Source organism: Sylvia atricapilla, chromosome 12 (genome assembly GCF_009819655.1).
Source record: "Sylvia atricapilla isolate bSylAtr1 chromosome 12, bSylAtr1.pri, whole genome shotgun sequence".
Taxonomy (NCBI): domain Eukaryota; kingdom Metazoa; phylum Chordata; class Aves; order Passeriformes; family Sylviidae; genus Sylvia; species Sylvia atricapilla.
Window position 1 is genome coordinate 3,270,988 of NC_089151.1, and position 26,830 is coordinate 3,297,817.

Genomic DNA, 26,830 nt, shown 5'->3' on the forward strand with positions numbered 1-26,830 from the left:
CACATTTCACTCACATGAGGCCAAAGCCTCTTTTGGTCTTTCTCATCTCTGAACTCAACCCCTGACCTGGCTTTAAGCTGAAAAGTATCTTAAAACCCAAAAAAATTCACCAAAATTTGCTGAAGACTTGGTGTTTAACAGACAAAGCCTTGCTATATATTACCAGTGTCACAAGTTTATGCTTCATTTTTGGATATAATAAGAAATTTTTTATCCCTAGACGCTGCTTTGCACATGTTTCAATCCTTATCCAAACCTCACAGTTTGACAGTCATGTCCAAAAGTCGCCCCCAAATCTGTTGCATCACTCTGACCTATTGTCCAAAGCCAGCTAAACTGGAGGCTGAGCCAAGGGACACGTTATCCAAAGGAAAACAGCAATAGCTGAAACGTATCTGAGGCACCAACAGGATGTGAACCCTCTACAACATCTTCCTTTGCTGAAAACCCACCAGCCCAGCACAATGAAAATATTGGGCTGCCACCTGCACCACGAGTGCCTCCCGAGGCAGTTCAGCTGAAGAAATGGGATGGTTTTCCATGCTTGGCCTGGCCCCTGGTGTGAAATATTCCCACAGCTGGATGTGAACAAAGAGTGAGGCATCCCAGAGACTGCACAAGAGACCCGAGCCAAGCCCAGGCCTGGGTGGAAGCCTGTTCCATGACCACTTGATCCACACCTGGCTCGGTGCTTGGGGATGTCCTACATGGAGCCCTGTGAAGAGTTATGGGCACTCCATCTATCATTGCCTCCAGGGGAAAAAAATAAATTAAAAAAAAAAAAATAAAACAACAGCAAAAAGAATAAAACAAAGATTTTTATGGGCCTAGGAGGAGCTAACCTGGAAATATCACTGGCACAAATAGAGATATCAAGCAGACAATAGCACTGGGGGATTGCCATGGGTTTGTTTACCCAAACGTGACCATCCTCGCTGGGAGGTCCCCACCCTCCTGGTCCCCAGCCCGGGGAGCTGGTGGAACACAAGCTGTGATTGCCATGCTGACAGCTTTATTGCCTCCCTGACCTTGCTATTTTTAAGGGAACAGGTTATCTCCGTGATGTAATCAGGTCTTCCTCGTGCTGTTAGGTCATTCCTACTGCAGGGAGCTGGAGCCTTTGGTCCTCACTGGCTTGGAATGCCAAGTCAGCTGTTCCAGGTGTCCAGGAGTCTGACTGAAAGCTGCTGGGACTGATTCTATTTTCCCAAATCACTCAGAAAATCCAGCTTTGGTTCCCTTCTTCAAACCTAGTTTGTCCAAATCAATAAAGTGAATTTAAACATCCAGAGTTTGAGACTTGAGGCTTAAAAGAGCCTCAATGAGATTAATTAAATGTGTGTTTGTGTTAGGAGGGGAAAAGTGCAAGTGAAAGCTACAGTTCACAAGTGGTTCTCTGGAATAAATGCAATAAGTAAATAAATGATAAAAAATGTTGCATCACTTCCGTTTTGAAGGTTCTCATCGCAAAACAAGTGGACAGAACAGCCAGACCTTCACTTTGGGAAAATAAAGTATCCCAGTGGGCTGAGTTCTACAGAGTTATTAAAGGCTTTATGTCAAGATTATCTTTCTGGAGAAGACACAGCCGATGATTTCAGCAAATGCTAAAAAAATTGGGTCAAATTAGAAAAGCATTTACTGATTTAGTAACTACCCATCCAAGATTCTCTGTATGTAAACTATTTACTCAGAATGAATGACTTAAAAGCTCTCTCCCATTCTAAAATTCCTGCCTCCTGTCCTAATTCCATGAGAAAAGAGACACCCACAGCAAAGGTTAGATGAGCTCTATTAGGAAGCCTTTTTCCAGCTCCCATGGGAATACAACACCTTTTCCAGTCTCAACAGGAATGAGGAAATGAAAATACAAATTCAAAATCAAACCCTATTTGAGCTAATGCAGTCCAAACGCAGCCAAATGTATCCAAGGTGCTCCAGATCATTTCCCCAGCCCTTATTCTTGCTGATCCCAGTGTGAAGTTGGTTGTGAAACCCAACCACAAAACTGCCTGGAAAGTTTCCTTGGCTTCTCTCAGCCCTCAGGCAAACCTTGAGGGATGCATTAAAGCAAAAGGTGGCTCTCTCCTCCACAGCTCCTAGGGAAAGGGAAAATGGGTTTATAGATCATTAAACCCCTCCATTCCTTCAGAGCTTCTGGAATGGGGACATCTGAGACCTCCAGGGAGTAGCCAGTGGGTGTAACCTGCATAGGGACAGAGTTCCCATAACGTCACAGCAAGGAGAGGTGGGTTGGAGCAAAAAATAAATTCACTTTCTCACCAAACACCCTCCTGTTTTCCCGAGTCCAGATAAGCAAATTAAAAATGATGTCATGGCTCCCCCAGGACACTGCAACACGCTGCCATTTGTCCAGCCAGAGTACAACTCCTATTAGTGTGATATAACCCAGTAGTTGGGAACTCAATAGGAAAAACAGAGCTGGAATTTAATAAAAAAAACCTCCACAGCTTTTAACTCATTGCCCTTAACATGCAGAGCTACTGTAAGTGAGTGCCTCGACACGAACACTCTGAAGACCAAAGAATTACAGTAAATGCAATCAGCAGATTACTAAATACCAATGGGAAATTTAGAGCTATAGAGCAAAATCCCAGAGCATTAAAGGATTTACTGCTTGGCATTGATGAGAAGCAAGTCTTTGGATTTCCATTTCTACCCTTAATTAGCAACTGAGGTTTATTTTAGTCTGAACTAAGACACAAAAGATAACACGCCCTAAAAGAAAATAGATAGCAGTGCAATAAACTTCATAAAATGTCTTATTAAAAATTAGAAGGAAAAAAAAAAAACCAACAGGTTCAAATGGAAAATCAATTTCCAGGACTTCCATTTCCTTTTGTTTTCTTGTCTTCCCACCCATGTTCAGCTCTTTTCTAACAACATTCACCTCTTTGCTAGAGGGGTTACCAAGGGTGGTAACAAAGATAGCATTTGAAACCCAAAAGGGAGGTTCCCTTTTAGCAGGGACATTTTAGGAGTGTTCCTGCTCCTTCACAGCTTGGGGTTTGAAAGTTTGCTGTCTGCCTGCCCAGTTCCCAGGGCCTCTCACTGGGAGCAGGATCTGAAATGGATGAGCCATGTTCCACGTGGCCTCAGCTCTGAGTTAAACAGCTGTGTGAAATTGAGGGGGTTTTTTATGGATTCTCTGGGACTGAGGAAAGATAGGGCTTTTCTGGTCAAAGAAGAGATCCCTGGCTGGTTGTCCTCTGATCCCATCTACCGTTTGCAGGGCTGGTGATGAGCTCCCAGCAGCTGCTTTGGCAGGGTTTGCTGGAGCATTCCTGGTTTGCTGGAGCATTCCCAGCTGCCAAGGTGCACCAGGGGTTTGGTGTCTGTCTCCTGACCTGGGGTACAGACACCCACAGCACCATGTCCTGCACAGCTCCTGCTACGGCTTCAAGAAAAGCTGTCAAATACAAGCAGCTGCTTCAAAACAGGAGAGGAGTGAAAGTGTGGGAGTTAAATCTGAAGAAATTTCATAAATAACGAGGCGAGTCCCAAACAAACCTCATGTTTCAGTGAGAAGGAAGCTGAGGTACCATCTCCTGCTTTTAATCACTCTGTACTTTTCTCCCTTCACCAGAGAGTCCAATAATTCCTTTGGCTTGCACAAAAATTAACTATGGAGGGATCTGAGTGTGATCCAGATCCATAGGTCCTTTCATCCACGGCTTCATAGTCCAGGATTCGAATCAAATCCACCTTCAGCAACAAAGAGTTCATCTAGGCCAGTGGATTGTCTGAGGAGCAAAACTCTATTAAGTTAATCAACCCTAGAAGTTGCTAAATTGATATCTAGCACTCAAATATTATTGGATCACTTAAGAATTACTAATTTTAAAAAATACTACTTTGACCTATTTTTTATTTGTCGTGTAGTTTGCAGTCCTTTGGGTTGAAAACTGGACACTTGTTGGACATTGACAAAGTTTTCATTGTGTGCTAAAATAATGAGTTATGCATCTGAAAATGCATTGATTGTAGTCATAAAATTGCAGGAGCTGAGCCCTTAAAATAAATTATCAAACACTGTGCAAAGTAAAGTTCTCATTCATTAATTAAAAAAAAAAAAAAAAAAAAAAAAAGAGGAAAAAAATCCAAAGCCACAGCCACAACCAAAGAAAGCAAAACCCCACAACCCTTTTAATGAATAACTCAACAAGCGGTGACGCTTCAATTTATGGTCATTCATTACATCCTGATTCTCAAGGTGAATCCTGCATGAGGACAGTTTGGAGGCACTGATGGATATCTGCCCATCCCAGGCAGCAGCTCCCTTTATCTCAGAGCCTGAGCAGAGGCTTTAATGTCTTTTGGGTTTGTGACACCTCTGCTGTCCCCAGGAGGGACAGTGACAGCAGGAATGTGATGGACGAGGCTGGCAGACCCAGGAACTGGGACTTAGAGGGTGCCCTGCACTAGCTCAGGGAGAAGAGACAAAGCAACTCCCTCCCTTGTTTTTTTAATTTATTAAAACAACAGCTCCATATTCCCAGGGGCAAATGTCAGGAATAATTGCATGCAAATTGCTCTGGAGTCACGCTAAGGCACCCAGTGCCACCCAGGGGCTCCTGAAGGGTTAATATCGAGGAGCTCAGTTAATTTACAACTGGAGACCTTTATCGTCTCCCGGTGACATCGAGGGCTCGCATTTCTCCCTTAATTACTTGTTCAGCAATCAGGCCGGGCCGAGAGATAGATGTGTTCTGTGTTTAGCCCTCGCAGCTGTGAATTGTTTATTTACTTATCGTCAGGCCAGGGGAATGGCTGCAATTTAAAGGTTCAGATCTCTGCTACCCCAAGATTGGGGCAGGTCTTCCCTTAAACACTTCCATATTCCGCGGTGGAATTCCGCTGGAGACGCCCGTCCTCTCCTCCCGTTCCAGCAGGTGTTCCTGCTTAGTGGCCACTGGGGTTTTGGGTTGTCCACACCAAACTGCCAAGTTCACCACCAGGAGGAGGAGGCATCTGCGGAGATAAATCCGGGAAGGTAAAAAAAGCAGGACAAGGAGATGAGGTGAGATGAATTCCGACGGTTTCTGTGGAATGGCTCGATCCCTATCTCGGCCCTGGGACAGCTGGATCACGGCAGCTTCAAACAGTGGCTGCCAGCAATTCCTAGGCCAAATGGTGTAATTACAGCTTGAGCTGTCAAATGGTGACCAGATGGTTTTATCTCTCACACCAGAGGCCTGAGAAGTTGGTAGGTGTGACCTTTCCACACACCAATCCACCTGCAGAGCACATGAGGTCTGCCAGGGCTGGAATTCCCGGCCTTCCCGACCCTGGGTGCTGACACCTTTCCTCATCTTTGATAACCTTGGAGCAAAGCTGTGTAAAACCAACAGCATCAGTTTTCACAGGGTCACATCACCCTCAAATGCAGCACCACCAGCAACCACTCATTTGTTGGGATTTGTTGAGAGTTGAAACTAAGTGATCCTTAAGGCCCCTCCCAACCCAAATTCCATATTTCAGCACACGAGGGTTATTGGATTGCAAATAAGTGGGAGATGATCCCTGTTATTCCCTTGGGCCACACGCAGATTTCCCATCTACTCAGGAGAGAAAAAGTTGTGCAGGGGAAGAGAATCTCAGTTCCACAGGAAAAGGACATTTCAGAAGGAAAACTGGTGAAATTCCCTGCCAAGAGGGAAAAACCAAAATAGTCTGACAATCCAGGCACCACTGCTGTCCTTGTGATGTGCCTGATGGAGGAGAGGGTGGGGGTGAGAAGAGGATGAGAAAGGAGCTGAAAGGAGGAGAGAATGGTGATAGAAGCAGGCTGGATGCACCCCTAAAAAACCCCAAGATAGCTCCAGGAGAGGGGCTCTGAGCAAAGCCCAGCCCAATTTTCCAGCAGAACCAGCTCCAGAGGTCGGGGCCTTGCTGGGGAACATCAGCTGAGCCATTCCACTGCCACAGGCAGCTCTCCCCAGCCTCCAGGAAAGCTCAGGCAGTTCCCACACGGAGAGCACGGAGCTTTGCAGCAGGTCTCAGATTAGAGCAGTATTAAAAGTAAGGACTTTGGGGTCAATATTAACCCCAGAGAATTCTGCCTGTGGGCAGGTGGAGGGGCTGACAGACATCAACAGCAGCAGCAGAGTTTCTGCCTCCGGGCTCTTGCAGCAGCCAACTGCTTTTGATTTAAAGAAAAGGCTTTCCTGTCCTGTGCTCTTATGAGAAACACACTTTTCTCCCAGTCCCAAGGTTATTTCTATCCCACAGATGAGGAGAAGGGGATGCAAGCTGACAGGGAACATGGCAACGAAGGCTAAAGCACAGAGGTGCTGCTTCCTAATATTTTTTTGTATTATCATCACTGCTGCTGTGGGAAAAAATACCGATCTTTGAAAGTGGTCGTTAAAGTGGTTTAATAATAACATGTAAAAAGAAAAAATAGATCAGAACTTTCTAGTCTTGAAGAATTAGGAAAGATATTATTGGACATGCACGAAGAAATAAAAATGCAGATAATTCCAGGGTGATTTGGATTTTCTCAGAAACAGATCTACAGTCATCTGTGTCACTTTCAGCGAAACCAAAGAAAGAAGAAAAGAGCCTCCATAGGCATAATTGAATTAGACAAAATCCTGGAATTTGACGAGAGATAAAGTTACCACTAATTCTCTTAAAAAAAAAAAAAAAAAAGGAGATGAAATTAAAATGTCAAAAGAGCAGTGAGCTGCTAAATTGAACCTTCAGTTCTTGGGTGCGTTCACGGTTTTGTTGGCAGAGCAACACTGTGAAAACACTGCAGATGAAAAAGAAAACACCCCAAATGCAACTTTGAAACCGACTGAAATGAACAGCACAGAAATGGCTCGGGATTTACAGAAAGAAAATTGCAAGGCAGGAACACATACAACCAAAACCTGGGCCAGTAACAACCCTGTATGTACAAATGTCCTGGGGTTGGGATGAATTCTGTGGGCTGGGTCGATGAGAGGGGTACCAAAGATATGGACTCAGCCAGACCCCAGGCTGGCCTACACCCACTGACACAGAAAATGGGAGAAATATTTGTTTCTTCCAGTATTTCTCTATTTTTTTCTCATTTGTTTTAGTTTTTGCTTCTGCTGACGTTGAGTTGACAGGGATTCAGGGCCGCAGCCTCAGCTCAGGGCAGAGGGGATTTTCGGAGAATTGTGAAAATTTAACTCAGATGAACCTCACCCTTATTTAACAGACATAAAATGACAGAAAGAAACTTCTCAGCCTCTCGGGCCAGCAGAAGAATTATTGCAAAAAGCCCGTGGCAGAGAGATGAAAGGCAACAGGCACAAGGAGCTGTTTTGAGGGTGAGCGGAGTGGCAAAGGGGAGAGGATCCCTTGTGCTGCCTCCCCGGCCCTGCTGCGTCACTCAGCCTTTTCCCACACTTCAAGGGAAGCAAAAAAGTCCTCTGAGAGCCTGAGGGAACCCAAAGAACGAGGTGGGCTGGGGAGGATGCGCCAGGATCCTGCTTGGCACCAGAATGCTGCCCCAGATGTAGAGTACAGAGAGGGAGGGAGTCCCCCACAGTGATGTGACTCCCATATTATTTTTGTCCTAAACACACAAAACGCTGGCTATTGCAATCAGCTAGGAATAATACCAGTCCCAAATGCCTGTTTTAACCGGGGAATTTGCAGTAGAGCACTGGAGAGATGCAATTCTGCCTCTGATGATGATGCCTTTGCAGCACTGGAACCTGGGGGCAAAGAAAATCCCGTTTTCTGACTGTTGCTCATCTCCTCCCCACATTTCAAAGAGATTTATCAGTCTGGCATGGAAGATTTCCCAAACTGTTTTTATTAGGAGGAGTTTTGTATGCCAGCAATGAATATTACTCTATTACTGAAAGGAATCAAAAGCTAAAGTGCCTGCGTGTACAGTTAATCTATCCAAACAGAAAATGTTTCTTAAAAATTACAGCACTATTTTTATAACAAACCTCAGCCAAACTCAAAACTGAATAAATAGAATGCGTTCTTCTAAAACCAATTTATTATTATTTTTTTAATCATGGGCAAGGAATACTTTCCTTGCTTTCATTCATCAGGTAATGCTTCACCCCTTCATATTTGCGTGAAGAGATTTGCCTGTGATGGGATTTTTTGCTTTGGAGGCATGGGATTGAAACATTCCCAAGGCTGGAAGGTGGATGTGAGGCTGGGGTGGCACCACAGTCAGCCTGTGGTTTCTGTTCCCTTTTAACAAAACCATGAATAAGGCAAGAAAACGCCTCAAAGCAGCCAGGAGTGATGGGGAAGATCCACCCTAAAGCCCCGATCCACCTAAATAAAGCATCATAGAGCCTGATGGACCTATAGGAATTTCTGTAGGATTATACAAGGGATCTGTTCCTGCTGGCACGCTGTGGAGGCACAAACACGGAGCCACTGTCTTTATGTTATTTAAAACTGGCCTGCACACTCATTACCACAATGTAATTATCATTAGGGCTGCTTAAGGCAGTTTGGCCCTTGCTAGCTTTACTCCCTCATTATTATTATTATGGTTTAACTTTAACTAGAAGCCCGTGCAGAACTTTTCCTGCAGTTTTTTGGGTGTTTTTTTTTTTTTTTCATTATTTGTTTAGACTTGCACCACTGCCCGAGACCACAGTTTGAATGTCCCGAGCCTCATCCCACGATCTTTTACTCCCCAAAACGCTGCGCATTTTTTGATGCCATCACGAAGAGGAGTCGAGCCAAACAATTTGCAGCCTGTGAAGACCCTAAAATGTGGTTAAACATTCCTGAAGAAGATGGTGATGAATAGGCAAGCAGGGTAACCCCACCCCCAGGGCTTACACATCCCCTTTTTGTTTGGTTGGTTGGGTTTTAGTTTGGTTATATTTTTTTTGTTTGTTGGTTTTTTTCGGGTTGTTTTTTTTTTTTTTTTTTCCTCCTGAGCTTTCCAAGAGTTTCAGCCAGGAGCAAACCTGGAGGCCTAAAAATATATAAATAACTAAATAAATATAATAAAAATATTATATTTAATAAATATAATAAAAAAGCCATGAAAACTCTTTATTTTTTGCAACCACGTCGCTCGTTGTATACATATTTTTTGTTTGTTTGTTTTTTAAAGGGAGTGATCCCGCTGCAAGCTAGAAAAAATAAAATTAATTTGAATTTCTCCCTCTGGTCTTCGTGCATGAAAGAGAAACTCTAAGTGGGTGCTGTGCCATTCCCGGGTGTTTGAGCACTGTTTTCTCTGCTAAAGGTCAAAAGCAGGTAATGGATGTCAAAATTTCCACAGAACGGGGTAAGGTCGGAGCTTGTTGACTTTGATATCAGTTTTCTTCCACCGAGGGGAGAAAAAAAAAATAATAATAAAAAATAATCATTCCAGCTCCTCATTGATTTTTCATGGAAATTCACCGATTTCTCCCTGTTTAAGATCCGGTCTCTCATTTCTCCCTGATTATCATATCCCTGTGCCCCCCAGATGAAGCTGGGCTTTGTTTCACCTCAGGGGGGTGATATCGTTGTTTCTGCACGGAGCAAAAGGCAGAAATCCCGGCGTGCTGAATGACAGGGGCTACCTCAGAAATAAAACAAACAAAACCCTCGAGCAAACCCACCTTGAGGAAAAGGAAAAAAAAAAAAGAGCGGAAGAAAAAGTTGGAGAAAGCTGGGGATGGGAATGTTTTCCCGTGCCTTTGTGCAGAGGAGAATAACGAGCTCAGCGTGATGGAATTGAGCAGAGTTTGATCTGAAATGGGATTTTTGGGAATCCCAAAACTCGCCCTGGTGGGCTTGGGTTGGGTTCAGCTCCGTGGCCTCTCCCTTCTGCAAATGGAGGTGAAGTTGGAAAAATGGTTTTGGATTTCTCCAACTTTCCATCAAAAATGGATGGAATGAGCCATGGAAATTTGTGGTGGGGGTGTGTGTGTGTCCCAATGCTGCAGGGGGGCAAAAAATGACCTTTGAAAATCCAAAATTTCAGTCATCGTGGTTGTTAATTGCTGCAGAACTGGATTGGGATGTTCCCAATGGGCTCCCAGGAGTGGAACCACTTTATTTTTTCAGATATATCAAGAGAAGTGCTGGTATTAATTGACCCTTTTGAGCTCTGTGGATATTACAGGACAGTATTTAAAACTTACATTTTAAAGTAGATCTGGGATGTGAACACACATTTTGTTATTGCTGGAGTCTAGAAAACTAAGCTGTTAAAATGATAAATTTTTTTTACTAATTATCATTGAGTCACATGCTGAAATAAAACCATGCGCCCACTGCATTAAAAAAAAAAATAAAAAAAAATTTGAAAACATACTTGAAAACATCAGTTGTCAAAATAAGCAGAATATTCCCTCCCAAGGGAGAAGAGGAAGAGTCATTAAAAGAAGTTCAACACATCAGGCTTCAAACGTTTGCTCTGAAGATTAATGCAGGTAAAGAAATGTGCAGTCAGGAATGCAAAAATGGGCGAAAATTGTACTATGAGGAAGTTTCGTAGCCTAAAAGAATTTTTTTACTAGATAAAATAAAATAAATGCTTTAGCATGTATTTTGCCATTAGTACATGGATATATTTTATATATATATATATATATATATATATATATATATATATATATATGCAGCTTGTCAGTCATAATTTTGACAAATAATACAGTTATTATTATTAAACCTTTGTGACTCGGGAGGTTTTAAAGCCATTCAAGCACAGTGAATTGAAATTAAAATCCAGATTTAATTCTTTAGAACGTTTTCCCCAAATGAGGATAAATGTGCAGTCTGCCCTTTAAATTAAATGACAGCAAGAAGTCAGGGGGGGAAGAAAAACCCAAAACAACCAAACAATAGCAAACAGTTTGAGATTGATTCTGCTCATTGTAAATAAGGGGCTGGCTCTAATTTAGTTAATGAGATTTCGCTAGTGTAAATTGAATTAAGTTCATTATGCTATCATTAAAACGATCTCTATCTTTGAAAAAAAAAAATTAACAGTTTGAGGACTTTTTTCCCCTAATTAACAAAAACTCCTGGAACGAGATCCGAAAGCAGAACTCCCACAAAGTCACCGTGATCAGAAAAATATTTTCCCTCATTGATTAACACCGAATTTTATTTTTACAGAATTTTAATTATTGTTACTATTTAAAACTGCATCCACGATCCGCCAGAACAAAACAACTTCGTGCTATACACGTTAAAAAAATTTGGGCTTTTTTTATTAATATTTTCATTTTTTCTTTGCTCAGCTGACAACACCTCTACAAAACGTGTGTAAAATTCCTCTGGCGACGGTGTTTGAACCTCTAGAAAACAGGAAAAGGGCTGCCTAAAATCTGCTCCACATTACACCTCGGATTGTTATGGCTTTTTAAGTGTCGTACAGCAACCAATTATTTTGATAGCACCTTTAATCGACTAAAAAGCAGCGAGGGGACGGGGGAGGGTGGCTGATAGAGAAAGCCAGCCGATAAAACCATTAAACCGCCTGTTGATAAAGCAAATTGTGCCGTGAGGATCTAACAAGTGCTGAAAAGATAAATACGCTCCCGGCGGCGAGGCAGAGGCGCCTTTTCCCCGTCCCCAGCCCCAAACTTCCAATGCCACCTAACGGAGAGCCCGCACCCTCGCAGCGGAGACCCCGGCGGCTGCTTTTCCAGCTGCCCCAAAAACCCATCAAAAACAAAAAGCAAAAACCAAAAAAAAAAAAAAAAAAAAAAAAAAAAAAAAAAAAAAAAAAAAAAAAAAAAAAGAAAAAGAAACCAAACCAAAACAAAAACCAAAAAAAAACAAAACACAAACAAAGCAAAACAAAAAAAAAACACCAACAAAAAAAAGCCACAAAACAAACAAAAAACCCCAAAAAAGCCCACAAAACAAAAAACCAAACAAACAAAAAACCACAAAAAACCCCCAAAACAAACAAACAAAAACCCCAAAAAACCCACCCCAAAAAAACCCTCAAAAAAACCCCAAACATAAATCCCAAAAAAGCCAAAAAAACCCAAACCCTCAAAAAACAACAACCAACCAACACCCCCCCCCCAAAAAAAAAAAAAAAAAAACCACCAACAAACAACAACAAAACAACCCAATGGTGCAATAAGGAAACCCCGCGGCAGAATGTGCGGGTTCCCTCGCTGGATTGTCAGCGCTCCTTTGGCAGAGCCGTCCCCATCTCACAGTCCCTAAAGTGGGAATTTGGGGTTTGTCCTGGGAGCAAGGCTGGGATTTGGGATGTCCAAGGAAATCCTGAGCTCCTGCCAGGGGGGAAACCCGGAGACGTGGCCCGGGATGTGAAAACACCCCGGGATGTTCAAATCCCCCTCCCCGAGGCGTGGTCGGGGTCGTTTTTGCATCTTCCCCGTTGCTCGGTTCACACGTGGGGACGCCGAGAGTGAGGGGAAATCTGTCCTAGCCCCAAAGTGTCCTTTCCGTGTCATTTCTGATCTCTGCAGGACATCCCAGCATCTCTCGGTGCGGAGAATTCCCGAGAATGTTTCATCCCTGAGTGTTTCAGCGCTGAGGACACGCGCGGTTACCGATGCACACATTTCAATATAGGGCCGAATCACTTTAGGACCAAATTTTAGGACTGGCTCCCAAACCAGGCCTTAATTTGAAGATGGTTTAAGATTTCCCAGCTGGAGATTTCCCAGTAAAACATCCCTGGAATCAAGCAAGCTTTTGGGATTTTGCTCCTCCCCTGTCCCCCTTGCAGCAGGACAAAGATCATTCTCTCTCACCCGAAAATATTTTCCTCACACCGTACCTCGGATTTCCCTCTGATTTATTTCTGTGGGGCTGAATCCGAAGTTCCCGCTGATTTGGGGGTATTTGGGGTAGGGCCCTGCACTTCTGCAGCTCCAAAACCTGCTGCAGCCAGGGCTGAATCCGCGCTGATGTCAATGATAAATATCGGCCAACACCGAAACAGTTTATAAAAGGGGCTTGGAAGGGGGAAAAGACAATAATTTTCTATAAAGCTTGCTCTGCTTACGCCAAGTTTTGCGCCCCATCACCACCAATTTTAAGCATATTCTGATATGGCAAGATTAGGGATAAAAATTGACTGAGAAAGATACAGATTTCAGATTTACAGGTTTTAAACTGCACAGTTCTTGCACAGTTTTTACACTTTAAGCGGAGGGATTAAAGACAGTAGAGCTGGGAATAAAAAGTCAAAGGGAGCTTTGCTTAAAAAAAAAACCCAAACAAAAAAAAACCAACTTGAAATAATAGTAAACCAAGCTCAGACAAACCCCACAACAGAAAACCCGAAGCAAATAAAGGCGAGTGGAACAGATTTCCGTGTTGACTTTTCTTTCTGCAGTTGGATCCCTTGTCGTAGCCACAAGAACTGCAAGGATAGGGCACGGAAGGAGAAATAAAAGACAGGAAAAAGAAACAAAGAATAACAACAACAACAAAAAGAGAAAACTTAAAAAAAACAAAAAAAAAAAAAAAAAAGAAAAAAAAGAAAAAAAAAACGGCAATTTAAGGAGAAGGAAGCAAACCCAAGAGCTCGGAGCAGCAGCAGCTCTGCAAGAGCCGCTTCCCTTGCCCGGGCTCCGTCCCTGGAGCTCTGCGGGCAGGAGCTGCCAGCGGGGAAGGGGACACTGCAAACCCCGGGATGGCAGGGGAGGAAGAGGAGAGGAGGAGGAAGAGAAAGAGGAGGAGGGTTTCGGAACGAGGAGAAGGAAGAGAAAAAGTCCAGTACATACAGCTCGATGCGTCCTCCCCCAGCCTCCGCTTCTCCCTCTCTCTCTCTCCCCCTCTTAAGTCAAAAAGGAAATGCTGTGCTTTTTTTTCTTTCTTTCTTTCTTTTTCTTTTCTTTTTTTTTTTTTTTTTTTTTTTTCAGAGTCAGAAAAACGAACCGTCAGGAAGTTGGCAAACCTCCGAGCAAACAATCAATTGAGGAAATGCAACAAATTTGCTTTGGCGGGGGTGGGAAGGGAGAACGAGGGCGGGACAGAGGCGCGCAGGCAGCGCGGGGAGCTCCGCGCCGCTCCCGGGGCTCCCACCGCAATTCCCTCATGTTCCAGTGTTGATTTTACCCCACGGACACCCATTCTGTGCGGCCAGGTCCGAGGGGCAGGGACCAGCTCCGGTGTCCCGCAGCCCCGGCGGGAACAGCCGCATCTGTCCGCCGAAGGAGCTCCCTCGCGTCCCATGCGGGCTGCGGATGGAATTCCCGGGAATGATCTTCCCTTCCCTCGGGCTGCGATAGGGATGGAGAAATGAGAGGGGTCAGTGTTGGTATTTCTGCTACAACGCGGGTTGTGCAAGGACGAGGTTTGAGAGGTTTTGTTGTTGTTGTTGTGCTGATTTTTTTTGTTTTTTCACAGCTATCCCCCAACTTTCCTATTTTTCTCACAATCCACCCGTTCCTCCCTCATCCCGGAGTGACGCTCTCTCACATCCCCTCCGTGCCTTCCCTTAGGTCCAACAAACAGACGAACAAACAAAAAACAAACAGGTGGATGCTCGGAAGTTCCGCGGAGCAGCGCGGAGAGGAGCTGCCCTGTCCCGCCCTGCGCTCCGCGGGCAGCGCAACCTCGAGCATTGCGGGGCTCCTTTAGGCTCCGTCCGGGTGAAAATCATCCCCTAAATCCCGCAAAGGGTTTCCCCCAGGAGAGGGACCCCCAGGTGCTGCTGAAGGCGGACGGGGACCTCCCAAATCCCGCGGGTGCGAAAGGAGCCGCCCTCTCCCAAAAATGCGGGACGCGCTCCGGGGTCGCTGCTAAAAGCGCCACGAGTCCGTGTTTTTTAATAAAGAGTGTTCTCCGGCGAGCTGGCCGCCTTCCACCCGCCCCACGGATGAGCTGGCTCTGTAAACACTGCAGAGAAGATTAACACTGCTGTTCTAACCTCATAGCGAGAGCCCTGCCTGGAGAGAGCTCTCGCTGCTGCTGCTGCTGATCTGCGCCCTCCATAAGAGCCCTTTTGTTTTAGGGGGGACAGCGGCCCCCAGCACGGTCCCTCAGTCACCAGCCCTGCCTTGTCCGGCCCTCTGAGTGTCCCCACAGCTCCTCTCCATCGTCATCTGTCCCCTCCCTGGGAGTCAGCGATGGTTTGGATGTTCCTTCCCTCCTCCATCAAAATCTCTCCCCTGTCGGGGCTCTGGGATCCCCCCAGTCTCTCTCCATCAAAATCTCTCCCCTGCTCAGAGATCTGGAGGTCTCCCCAGTCCCTCTCCATCACCATCTCTCCTTGCCCAGAGCTCTGGTGGTTTCCTCAATCCCTCTCCATCACCATCTCTGCCCTGTCCTGGGTTCTGGAGGTCTCCCCAGTCCCTCTCCATCACCATCTCTCCCCTGTCCTGGGTTCTGGAGGTCTCCCCAGTCCCTCTCCATCACCAATCTCTCCCCTGTCCTGGGGCCTTACAGAGACTCTGGGTGTCCTCCCAGCAGAATCAGCGCCTTCAAAAAAATCCCTCTCACTTGAAATAATATTTTTATTTTATTAATACTATCACGACGATATCTTTAATTTGGCGGCCCAGAACAAATGACAGAGCGAGCTGCCAGCGTGGTTTTCCAGCAGCCACGGGCCCGTTGGCTGCAGCGCCTTTCCCGACCTCCCGCATCCCGGGACAGGGAGGGAGAGGCTGCGCTGTCTGCGAGAGGGAGCGCGGGTCGGGTGGTTAGGGGGAACTCCGGAATTCGAGCTCCGTGGTTGTGAGAAGGAGGAGGAAAACCGGCCACGATAAATTCATTTGCTCAAGAATTCCATAAACGCATCAATCCGGAGCATTGCGGAGCCCGGGACGGGCCGGGATTGGGATGAGGAGCGAGGAGATGTTTGGGTTTGGTTCTTTATTGCCAAAATAGCACCAGGTTGGGGAGGGGGGAATGAGGCAGCAAATCAGGGATAAAAGAGTGGAGGCGGAACTGAGTGGCCGGGCCGGGGGAGAGCCCAGAGGAGCCACCGCTCCGCCCTCCATCCCTCACCGCCACCCGCCTGCGCCCCCAGCTCAGCCCAGAGACGGGATGGAGCTGCAGAAATGGAGTTAAATACCAACAGGCGTGGAAAAAAAACACCGAGATCGAACAGGAATGGAAAAAAAAAAAAAAAAAAAGGCGTAAAATTGTAAAATAAAGGGGTGGGGTGGAGGAGGAGAAAAGGGAAATTAGGGGAAATTTAAAACAAGAAAAAAAGGAAAAAGAAAAATATTTTGAAAAGAAAAGAGAAGGAAAACAATGAGGAGAGGAGAGCAGAGGAAAGGAATTTTCCATTTAAAAAGGAAAAGTAATAAGAAAAAGTGAAAAAGTGAAAAAGTGAAAAAAAAAAGGTGTCCCCATTCTCAACGAGATCTTTACACAGTAAAATATTTCTTGGATCCTTGGATAAGGATTTTCCCCCCGTATTATTTTCGCCTCTGGATCCCTTAGGCAAATCCCCGTAAAGCACGTTTAGGTTCGGATTTTCCCCCGTTTGCCCTTTCCCGCTACCATTGGATGAACTCTCCTGGGGACGCTGATTGACTCCCTTTGCCCACAATCCCTGTGACAGCGGCACCGGGGCGTTTGGAAAAGGCGTAAAATAGGAATAAACCAGCAAATCGGAGTTGGAGCGCCCGGAAAAGTGTCAGACAAAACACGCTGGAGCCACAGCGGGCTTCACCTTTATGAGATTGCTGCTGGGGACACTTTGGAGACCGCCAAAATCCTTTCATTAGCTGCTTGATGCATTTGACATCCGAGCTCATTGTACCCCCGAGGCGTCCAAAAGCTTGGAAATCAAGTTTTTATTAACTTAATAAAAACGCACGCACGCAAAATTCGGGAGGGGTGGAAACTCAAGAATCGAGAAAGCCGAAATAAATCCTCTGACGAGTTGCTGGAGATTTTCAAAGCTGTTTGAAACGAAGAGGAAACAAAACTATTTACTTGTCAGAATGGGATTTTTTTTTTTTTTCCCTCCCAGACCATAGTCCTGTAGCGGGATTTCTTCATAAAATAACCCGAACACTCATTTGAGCTTAAAACTGACGGCTGCCTTCGTTTCCATCCTCGTGCTGCGTTTTCCCCTCTTCCTCCATTCCTGTATTATGCAACAACTCGGTCATTTATTTTTTTTTTTTTTTAGGAACAAAGAGGAAACATAATGAGAAACATTTCGGCGGCAGCGCGCGTTCTCTGCCCGCTAGCAAGCGCTTCGCGTGTGAGATATATATATATATATTTTATTCCCAGCCAAAACTAACGATCCCGACGTCCTGCACGATGGAAGGGACGGGTTTACAATGTGCCCATTGTGCGCCGGCAGGAGGAGGTTTTTCTGTGCCTTAACATCACCTGGGAGGAGGTCCCGGCGCCGCTGCTCACCCTGTGCAGGCAGCATCCCCCCGGCAGCAGCACGGACAGGGCTGCAGAGGCTTTTCCCTTCTTTTAATTTTCTGTAAAAGAATAAACAGGAAAAAAAAAATTCTAAGGAGGGGAAAAAAAAATCACCTTGGTGATCGCTTTGACCCAGAAATCCAAACAAATTCCCAACGTGGCTGAAATTCAGCTGAAGCCGCACGGTGCTTTAAAACGCCCAGGGCAAACTTTGCTTGCTTAAAGCAGCGTCTGGAGTGAGCAAAACTCAATTTTTAATTTTTCTTCCCCTTGCAAGTCCCTGTAAATTGCTATTTTTTAACCCAAAAGCTCCTGTTCGGGGGCCGTTTGGATGGGCATGGCTGTAAAATCGGGCTAGGTGACCCAGATTAGCGGGGTTGTTGTCCCTGAGTGTCACCAAGGCGGTGGCATCAGCAGCTGGTAAAGCAGTGTGCGGGATGTGAAGGGAGGGTTGTATCCTTTAGATAAGGGTTTTATCTGCACAGCCCTTAAACCCGCGCTCACCTCCTTAGAGGCTGGGGGTTTCCCAGAGGGAAATATTTATTTAGTCCCTTTTGGAACTGGAGGATTTAATCCAGCAGAAAGCCTATCCTTGTTTGTGTTTGGTGGGTTGTAATTCTGTGGATTAAAATCCTCATAATCTTGCTGCTGTGCCACGAAACAAATAGAAGATAATCTGGCTGCAGTGACTGAGGTCTTAATTTACATTTTAACACTCCTGGGTGTCTTTTCTGTCATTTCTTCTTAGTGAAGTTCATCTTTTGATCATGTGCATGGGCTGTCCATAAAAGCAAGTTTATATATATTTTAAATATATATATATATGGATAATAGGAATCAATCCTGCCAACTCCACTGAGGCTGGAGCACGCTGAGTCTGGGCTGTGTAGTCCAGCTAAATTCAGAGTAAAGTGAGCAGCAAATCCCCCTTGGATGTGAGTGTCACTGGGATCAGGCCCTGGAGATGGGCACAGCAAGGAAGGAGCTGGGACAATCCCCCAGAACTGCCTCTGCTTGTCCAATCCATGGTGTGAGGCTGGAGAATTGCACGGATTAAGTAGAATTGACATGATTTAGGTGCTGATTCTCGGTTTTAAAACTCCTCAGTAGAGTTTTTCATCAACTCAAAGATGCTCCTGTGGACTGCAGGGGAGTAGAGACCACAAATACCAGATTTTAATGAAAGCAATAACAGCAGAAAAAAAACCCCTAAAACAAATCCAGGAGGTAACTGGAAAGATATTCTGCTATTTTACCTGATTCCTTTCTAATTTTGAAGCCTAATATGAAAACCAGCAACATTTGTTTTCATTTTTATGGGTGAGGAGAGTGAGGCACTAGGGAAAAAAAAAAAAAATAGAGGATTATTCAAGGTGGAAAGTGCAGGATTAAAACACAGCTTTATTGACATCCAGCCTGGTGTGTTTAGACCAAAGCCACGCTGACTTGCAGGTAAATCTCTGCTTCTTGCTGAAGCCGATGAAAATTTGGCACCGCTTTCCAAAGGGAAGGCTGAGCAGCCTGCTAAAGCATCACTTGTTATCGATCCTTTCTGACAGCTCTCGTGTTTTGTTTTATTTAACATCAGCAAAGCTCCCAGCCCTGTCTGGGGCCTGGCCTTTGGAGTGATGGAGAAAAATGGGAATTTTGGTATGCTTTGGTGCAGGAGCAAGGAAAATAATCAGCCTTGCAAGCTGCATTTCCAAACGGGGACCGCTGCAATCCAAACCCTTTTCTCTCCATGAAACTCTGCATTTATAGGAGGCTGCACTTTCTGATGTGTCCATAAAACACGACAGTTCTGCTGGCAGCAGGACGCATGGAAAGAGCAGAATGAGTTATTCCTGTGAAAGCCGAGTCATAACTTTCCATGACATGGCACACACAGAATTCAGGGCTCGGGCAGGAGCAGGAATCTTACATCCTGAGCTTAAGATTGTAATGTGGGGCCACATTACAAGTAGATTTTTCTCACTAGCTCTGAGGATAAAGCTGTGGATATCATTCCCTTATCCCCACGATGAAACCAAAATCCAGAGCCCCAGAAAGCCGGGCGAAAAAAAATAATCTTGCCACTGAGTTAAGCGAGAAAGAGATGAAATCTCTCGATATAACAACATATTCCATTTGGAGCTGTTTTGGGCAGTTGCTGCTCAGAGTTTGCAGCCTCCCTTGTTACAACATCACTAATTTTGGGGGCAGGAACCTCTTTAGCTTCCTCAGCAGAGCCGTGCCAGGCAGAACTGCGCTCCCTTGGTGTCCTGGGGTGACTTTGGGATGTTTGTGTCCCCAGTTATGCTGGATATTAAATTCTGCACCTTTAACACTGGTTCTGAGAGCGAAGCGGGGGAGGAAATAATCTCTCAGTTTTCTCTCAAATTTGCCCTAACCCAGGACAATTTAGACATCCTCCATCCGCACGGGGCAGCGAGATTTGGGGGCGCAGAGTTCTGCAGGTGAAATGTTTTGGGTCAAACCTTCCAAGGCGTCCCCTGAGAGCTCTGGGGACAGAGGTGGGCACAGGGTGGGGCCGCTCCCCACATTCTCAGGTGGCTGCTGTGCCTCCCATGGGGTCCCATCTCTCATCCCCCCGTGGTTATCCACCACTCCCGCCGCTGTAAGCCGGGTGATCGATCAGTAAAATTGAACTGCAATTAGGTTTTCTTGCCCAAAATGTCATTCCCGAGGGGCTTTGACAGCTCCCTTCTGTGCTCCCATAAAAGCCGCTCTTTTGGGCTTGGCAGAGGTGCTAAAAAGGAACGAATGGGCCAATAAGTGGTTTATTGCCGTCACTCATTTGGGATCCACAACCACCCTGAGGACCCCTTGCCCTGTCAGCCCTCAGCCTCCCACAGAAAGGTCCCTTTCAGATCATTTTGTGCTAAAAACAACAACAAAATATCGAGCTAAGCCGTCAATTTTGCTGCCACTCTGTATTTCAGGCTGACTTGTTGAGTGCAGCATAAGCCAGCTGGAATTCCAAAGGCTGCAGGTGATTTTTATATGTAAAATATACACACACACACATATATATATATATATATACATATATATGTATGTACACATTCATTTTTAGTTTAGTTTTGAGCATTTTTCTTACAACTCAAGGGATTATATATTTATACAATATAACATAACATTACATTACATTATATTATATTACATTATATTATATTATATTATATTATATTATATTATATTATTATATATTATATATATTATATTATATACACGAAATATATATAAGGAATATATATATCCCTTATATATACATATGTGTATATATGTATATATGTGTATACATATATATGTGTGTGTGTGTGTAATATATATCCCTTGAGTTATAAGAATATTTGTATATTTATCCCTTGAGTTATAAGAAAAAAATGCTCAAAATTAAACCAAACCTGAATTCTAAAAGTCTGGAGATCTTTCTAAGGATTGAGAAGGAGGAAGAAACGAGCAAAGGGAAGGAGCAATAATTCTGGTCCCCATAAACTCCCATCTCCGAATTAACTGAACCAAGGGGCAGCTGACCCTTTTCTGACCATCATTAGGATAAATTTCCCGACTGATCCGCTCCTTTTCTCCGCCCGCGGGTGTTTTCTGACCCGGGGATGCTCTTGGAGCAGCGGGGAAAGGCTCTGCTCCACCTGCCTCAGCCAGAGCTGGACCCTCTAGTGGACTCCCAGAGCAATTTCCTTTGGAAAAAAAGTCGGGAAAAGAGTTTTATCGGCAACTTCCATCTTCGCCAAGCACGTTACTGAGCAGCTCCCTGACACCTTCTGAGGTTTATTCAAAAGAAAATTAAAAAACACGATATAAAACAGAAGCCTTCTGGAGCAAACGTCTTTTTCTCCCTTGGGAATAAAGCTGAATGTATTTTTTTCATTTTCCAGGCATGAAAGGGCAGAGAGAATTCCAGCCTAAAGCAAAGGGCTAAAGAAGAGTTAATACATTTTGGTATGTTTTATAATATAACTGTATGGATCTTATTAAAATTGATTTTCCTAAAATAATTCCCAGGCTGAGCACTCGTTTTGGGGGGAATATAAAATGAGAAAATAATCTTGTGAACACGACCAGCTCCATATTCAGGGATATGAAATTCAAGCACCAATGAAAAAAAGAGGGGAAAAAAAATCTCCAGTTTGCTTCCACCATCCTCACTCTGAATTTCAAGCCTGCCTCAGTTATGAAACAAGTATCTAAAGTTACAAAAAACTCTGCCCAGATTTAAAGCAATGAGGGTGACAGCACTTGCTTAGCAAAAGGAAATCCACATTGGGGGAAATGTTTCTGTATGCCTTAGAATTTCAAAGAACTTTTTTTATCCTGAATACCGTGGAGTTTTCTTTCTTTTCAATAGAGCAAATGACACATCTGAGAGGTGTGGGGAGGAGCAGTCCAGAGCTGAGTGTTTAATGATGTGCAGTGAGGAGAAAGAAAGAGGAAAAATAATGATAATTTATATCCAGATTAAAAAAACTCATCAAACAACTCCACAATCAAGTGTTATAATTTCTCTACCGATCCCAAAATAGGAAAAAAAAAAAAAAAACTGTAAATGTCTTATCTTATGGCTATATCCATGAAGCTCTGCTCCACAGCTGTTCCAAAGTGGTGACAGCTCAAGGGAAGGTCACTCTTGAATTACTCTGGGTCAGGAAGACCCAAGAAGATTCAAATCAGATTCAGGCACTGGTATGATTTTCCAGGCTCTTTGCAAGTCCCAAGATCGGCCTGTGACCATGTGTTGGGATATTTGTAGATTTATTTGCCCTCTTTTTATTGTCTTTGAATGCCAGGTTTTCACTCATCAATCAGAGCCATGTGATGGGCACACTGTCCATGGTACCACCCACGGGGCTGCCACAACCTCCTGGCACCACAGCCAGGGAGCAAAAGGCCTCAAATCCACTTCCCAGCCCACACCAGGCACCAAATATCACCAATATCCCTGTGCCAGGTGTCCCCCTGAGAACCAGTGTGGAACAATGGCCAGCAGCTGAAAACCCAACTCTCCTCCTGAAAACAGCTTTGATTTCGGAGTCAGGAAGGGAGGAGGCAAAGCAAGGAATCACAAAGCCATTGGCTTGGTAAAACCTCTCAGATCATTGAGTCCAACCATCCCCCAGCACTGCCACGGCCACCACTGAGCCATGTCCCCACTTGTCACAGCTTTTCCACCTTTAGATCCCTCCAGCACTGCCCTGGGCAGTCTGTTCCTGTGCTTATAACCCGTTCTCTGAGGGAATTTTCCTTATATCCACCTTGAGCCTCCCTGGCCCAGCCTGAGGCTGTTCCCTCTCCTCCTGTCCCTGTTCCCTGGGAGCAGAGCCCTCTGGCTGTCCCCTCCTGTCAGGGATTGTGCAGAGCCATAAGGTCCCTCCTGAGCTCCTTTTCCAGCTCCCTCTGCCTCTCCTGGGGCTCCAAAACCCTTCCCAGCTCCATTCCCTTTCTCTTCTCTTTCCCTCACCACTCAAAGGCAGCTCTCAGAAGAGCTGGATGGACCAAGCCTGGACGTTGCAGTAGCAGCAACAATCATGTTTTAACCCCATCACCTTCTGTTTGCAAAGGTCTCCAGCCCAGAGCAGCTCTCCTTCTGCAGGCTTTTGGCATTAAACGTTCTCACTCATTTCGTGCTTTGTTTGTTTAGTTGTAGGAGGAGAAAACCAGCGTTCTTCCCCATTATCAGAGGAGAAGGAACAGTGGCAGGAAATTAGGTCACTGAAACTGCCCTGCTGTTTGGAGAAGGGGTTCTGTTCCCTAAGAAATTTCCACTGGAGAAGAGAAGTATCCCAAGCAGCAGAGCCCGCCTCCTTTGTTTCATCCCAGGCCCCCTTCCCAGCTCTCTGCCATGGATCCAATTACCCTTCCCTGGGAACAAGCTGTGGTTCTAAATTAAATCAAATCGTTTATTTGTCTGGGGCAGCTCAGCTCAGAGACATCGAGGGGGTTCAGGAGGAGCTGCTGCTGTTTGAAAGGACATCTGTGCCACTGTCACTTCTGTCAGGGAAAAGTGAGGCCCAGCTGTGTCAGATTGACATCCCTCTTTTGGGGGCCTTTTTCTAGCGTGCTCCCAGTCCAGGATGTGTTTTCTTTTCTTTATTGGTGCTATTTTCCCATCTCAATTCCCAGTCTTGTGGAAATTCTATGCTGGAGGCATGCAAATCTTCAGGTACCCCAAAACATCTTCTTCCCAAAGTTTGATTTCTTCTAGGCATCTTCAAAACTTAATCCTGTGAATTCACCTGCGTACTTTTTTTTCCAGGCTGAAAGGAAGGAGAGACTTTCTCCATCCATTTTGAGACTGAAATAAACCTCTCAGTTGCCCTGTCCAGCCTTTCTCCAGCAAGGCCACTTCACTGGGGGCATGCCCCAAAACCACGTCAGGAACTTTATTTTGGGACATTAAACTTCCACCTTTTCTGTGTGTGCTCCATTTTTGATGGAGCTCACCCATAAAGGTCTTTGGAATCAAGTGTTGTCTTATACAACTTGTTGTATGAACAGGTTGTCTCCCTGTTTATAGCCTAGAATGGTGTTTATTGACTGTGTTTATATATAGAAAATCATATTTTAAAATGGAAGAATATATATTTATCCCTGGGTGCACTGGAAGGAGCTCACCAGACCTTCCTAACAAGAATTCATTAAGGAATGAGATGTAAGGAAGCAATGGAAGTTTTTTCTGAGGATGTTCTTGGAAATAAGGCACTGCCTGTGTCACCAAACAAGCACTGGGACCTCCCAGAGAATCCCCATTTTCGAGGATTGTAGTGATTCCCATAATCTGGTGTTTGGAAAAAAAACGATAGTGCCACCAGGGCAGATGGAGAGAGAGGACCAGACAGAAAATTCCATTAACCTGAGCTCTCCCCTAGATGTAAATCCGAAAGGACCGAGAGAAATAGACCCAAAGAAGGTGCTTGAGGAGGTGATTGCCCTCCTGACCAACGGGGGAAAACTAGCAGTACACAACATTTGCATTTATTTCAGTGATTTTCCCCATCCTGATGCAGATTTCTGGGACTTGCAGCAGCGGGAGCCCCTTCCCCTGGCAGCCCCTGCTCCACACACGATCCATTGTGCCGCCGGAGCACGGAGAGACGGAGAATTAGAGACACATTTTGGGCACGGGCTCCTTGCTTCTGTGTTGGGTTAATTAGTGGTTTGTTAGCATGTTAAGTGCTCTGCACACTGACCTCAGGCTGGTTGTCTCTAATAAACAAAAGCAGCTCTGCAGCACCAGGTACCGCTGATTTCCCGGGACTGTAACTCGACTAACGAGCACTGAGGTGCCCAGGCTCCCAGCTGGCCAAAAAGTGAGAAAATCCTTCTCTAGGAAATAAGAAAAAAAAGAAAAAAAAAAGAAAAAAGAGTTGTTAGAATGATCTCAAGTCTAATTAAACCTGAAGTCTGGGATAGTTTAAAACTTGCCTTGTTTCTCTTCAATCAGCTCCCTCGAAGATGAAGTGATTTTTGGACTGTGGTCCGATGACGGCAAATTTTATTTCTGTGGCAAAGTTCATCAAGAAAGAATTCACCTTTTGTAGGAAACCCCATTTCGACCAGGAAATGCATTTTTTTGCCAATGCTAGACAGGCTCTTGTCAGGAAGTAGGATAGGGCCAGGCTGCAAATCCAAGACTTTTTCCCTTTCCTGTTAGGATGTCCTTGCATTGACAGGTTATAAAGCTGAAACGGGCTCTGAAAAAAACCCCTCCAAACCCAACAGCAATACACAGAGATGGCTCGTGGGTGACCCAATGGCCTGGCTCTGATTTTTTTTTCCACGGGATTTAGGAAGAATTGCAAAGGCTGCAAGCTTTTGCAAAAGAATTTCTGTAAGTTGCAAGCAAGGCTGGCTGTGTTGGCTGCCAGGAGTTTCGAGAGGATCCCTGGAAACACATTTGGTTTTAATCAGGCCCCTGCACTGTGGAACATCCTGTTTGTCTACACTTATTATTACTGACAAATTATCCTCCTCCAAATCTCAGGGAGCATTCACTTTATCCTCACATTAAACCTGATTGGAAACAGTAGGTTTAATTGGACTCAGCATGAGGCCCAGTCGTAAACTGCACCAGTTCCTTGTTTTATTGTGGCATTCCCTGGATGTGTGAAAATACCATATTTCATATACAGGGCCCAGCTTGCTACTGCCAGGGCTGTCACAGACAATGCACAGATGCCCTGGGCTACAGCAGCACCCTCTGCCCACTCCCAGCTGGGAAAAGTTGGCCATTCCCAGCAATCTGTGTGTAAAACACGTCATTCCGTATCTGGCCCAGAATCCTGAGGGTTGTCTTCCTCACCAGCTACGCCCTGTGGTGTGCAGGACTCAGAGGCTGAGGTGCTTCAGCTGAGCTTTGGAGTTTGAGAGGGCTGGAGGAGCCAGTGCAGGGTGTGGATCATCCTCTCACTGCTCTTGCTGAGAAATGTGGGCATCTTCTTCCCCTCATCATCTGGAGACTCTTTCCAAGGAAAAGCTCGGGAAACCTGAGGGTTAAATGTGAATTCAGTTAGATGTATTTGGAGCTCGTGCCCAGGATTGATTATGTGGGGAAGAGCTGAAACCTTTCAGCCATGAAGGAGCCCACCATGGTGGGGCAGATGGTGATTGCAGGGTTACGTTCTTGGCTGGTGCCCTGAGATCTTCCCAACATCTCTGATTTCCCCGTGCTGGGAGTGACCCTCCAGCAGCTGTGCCTCATCCAGATGTGCACTGCAGGGAAGTCCAGATGTTTCCAGCTCAGGGAGAAAGTCGGGTGAGGTGTCAGGTAGTCGCAATGTTGGTGGGAGCCCTGGAAATGAGCTCGTTCCCGAGAGGTTCTGGCAGGAGCTGAACCGTTGAACAACTTCTTTCCGATGTCCTGGGTGTGGAAAAGCATGAGGCAGCATGGTGTGCCTGGGGTCCAGAGGAAGGGCAAAAAACAAACCAGCAGAAGACAAACAGACAACCCAACCCCTTTGCTGTTCCTGTTTATGCAATTTGGGATTGTTCATTAAGAGCATAAAGTGTGTGATCTGCTGAAATTCAGATTTTCATGACAGTGTGGTCTCTCCCAAGTGGGTAAAATGCCATTTAAGGGATTGTCTTGGCATAAATATGATTTTAAACTCAACTTGAATGGCATTTACATTTGCCATGCCTGAAAATACCTTGTTCTGGGGAAAAAAAAAAAATCAAGATTTCTTCATTTCTCCAGTTTTGGAAGGTGTGATTTGCAAACCCAGCTCTTTTTTTAAATGTTGAAAATCTCACATGGGTTGTTGATAAAGGCTCCTTACCAGAAAAACAAACAAATAAACAAAAAAGCAGACTACAGACAGAAAAGGAATTGCGAAAGTAATAAACATCTGCAGGATGCGACTTGCTCCAAACTGTGCTAGAGCACAAATCTCAAACCTTTCTTTTAATTATCTTTGACAAAATCTGTGCCTCATGTTGTCTGGCAAACAGCACCATTGTGATGCTTCTTCTAGTGACAGAAAATCTTCCACTC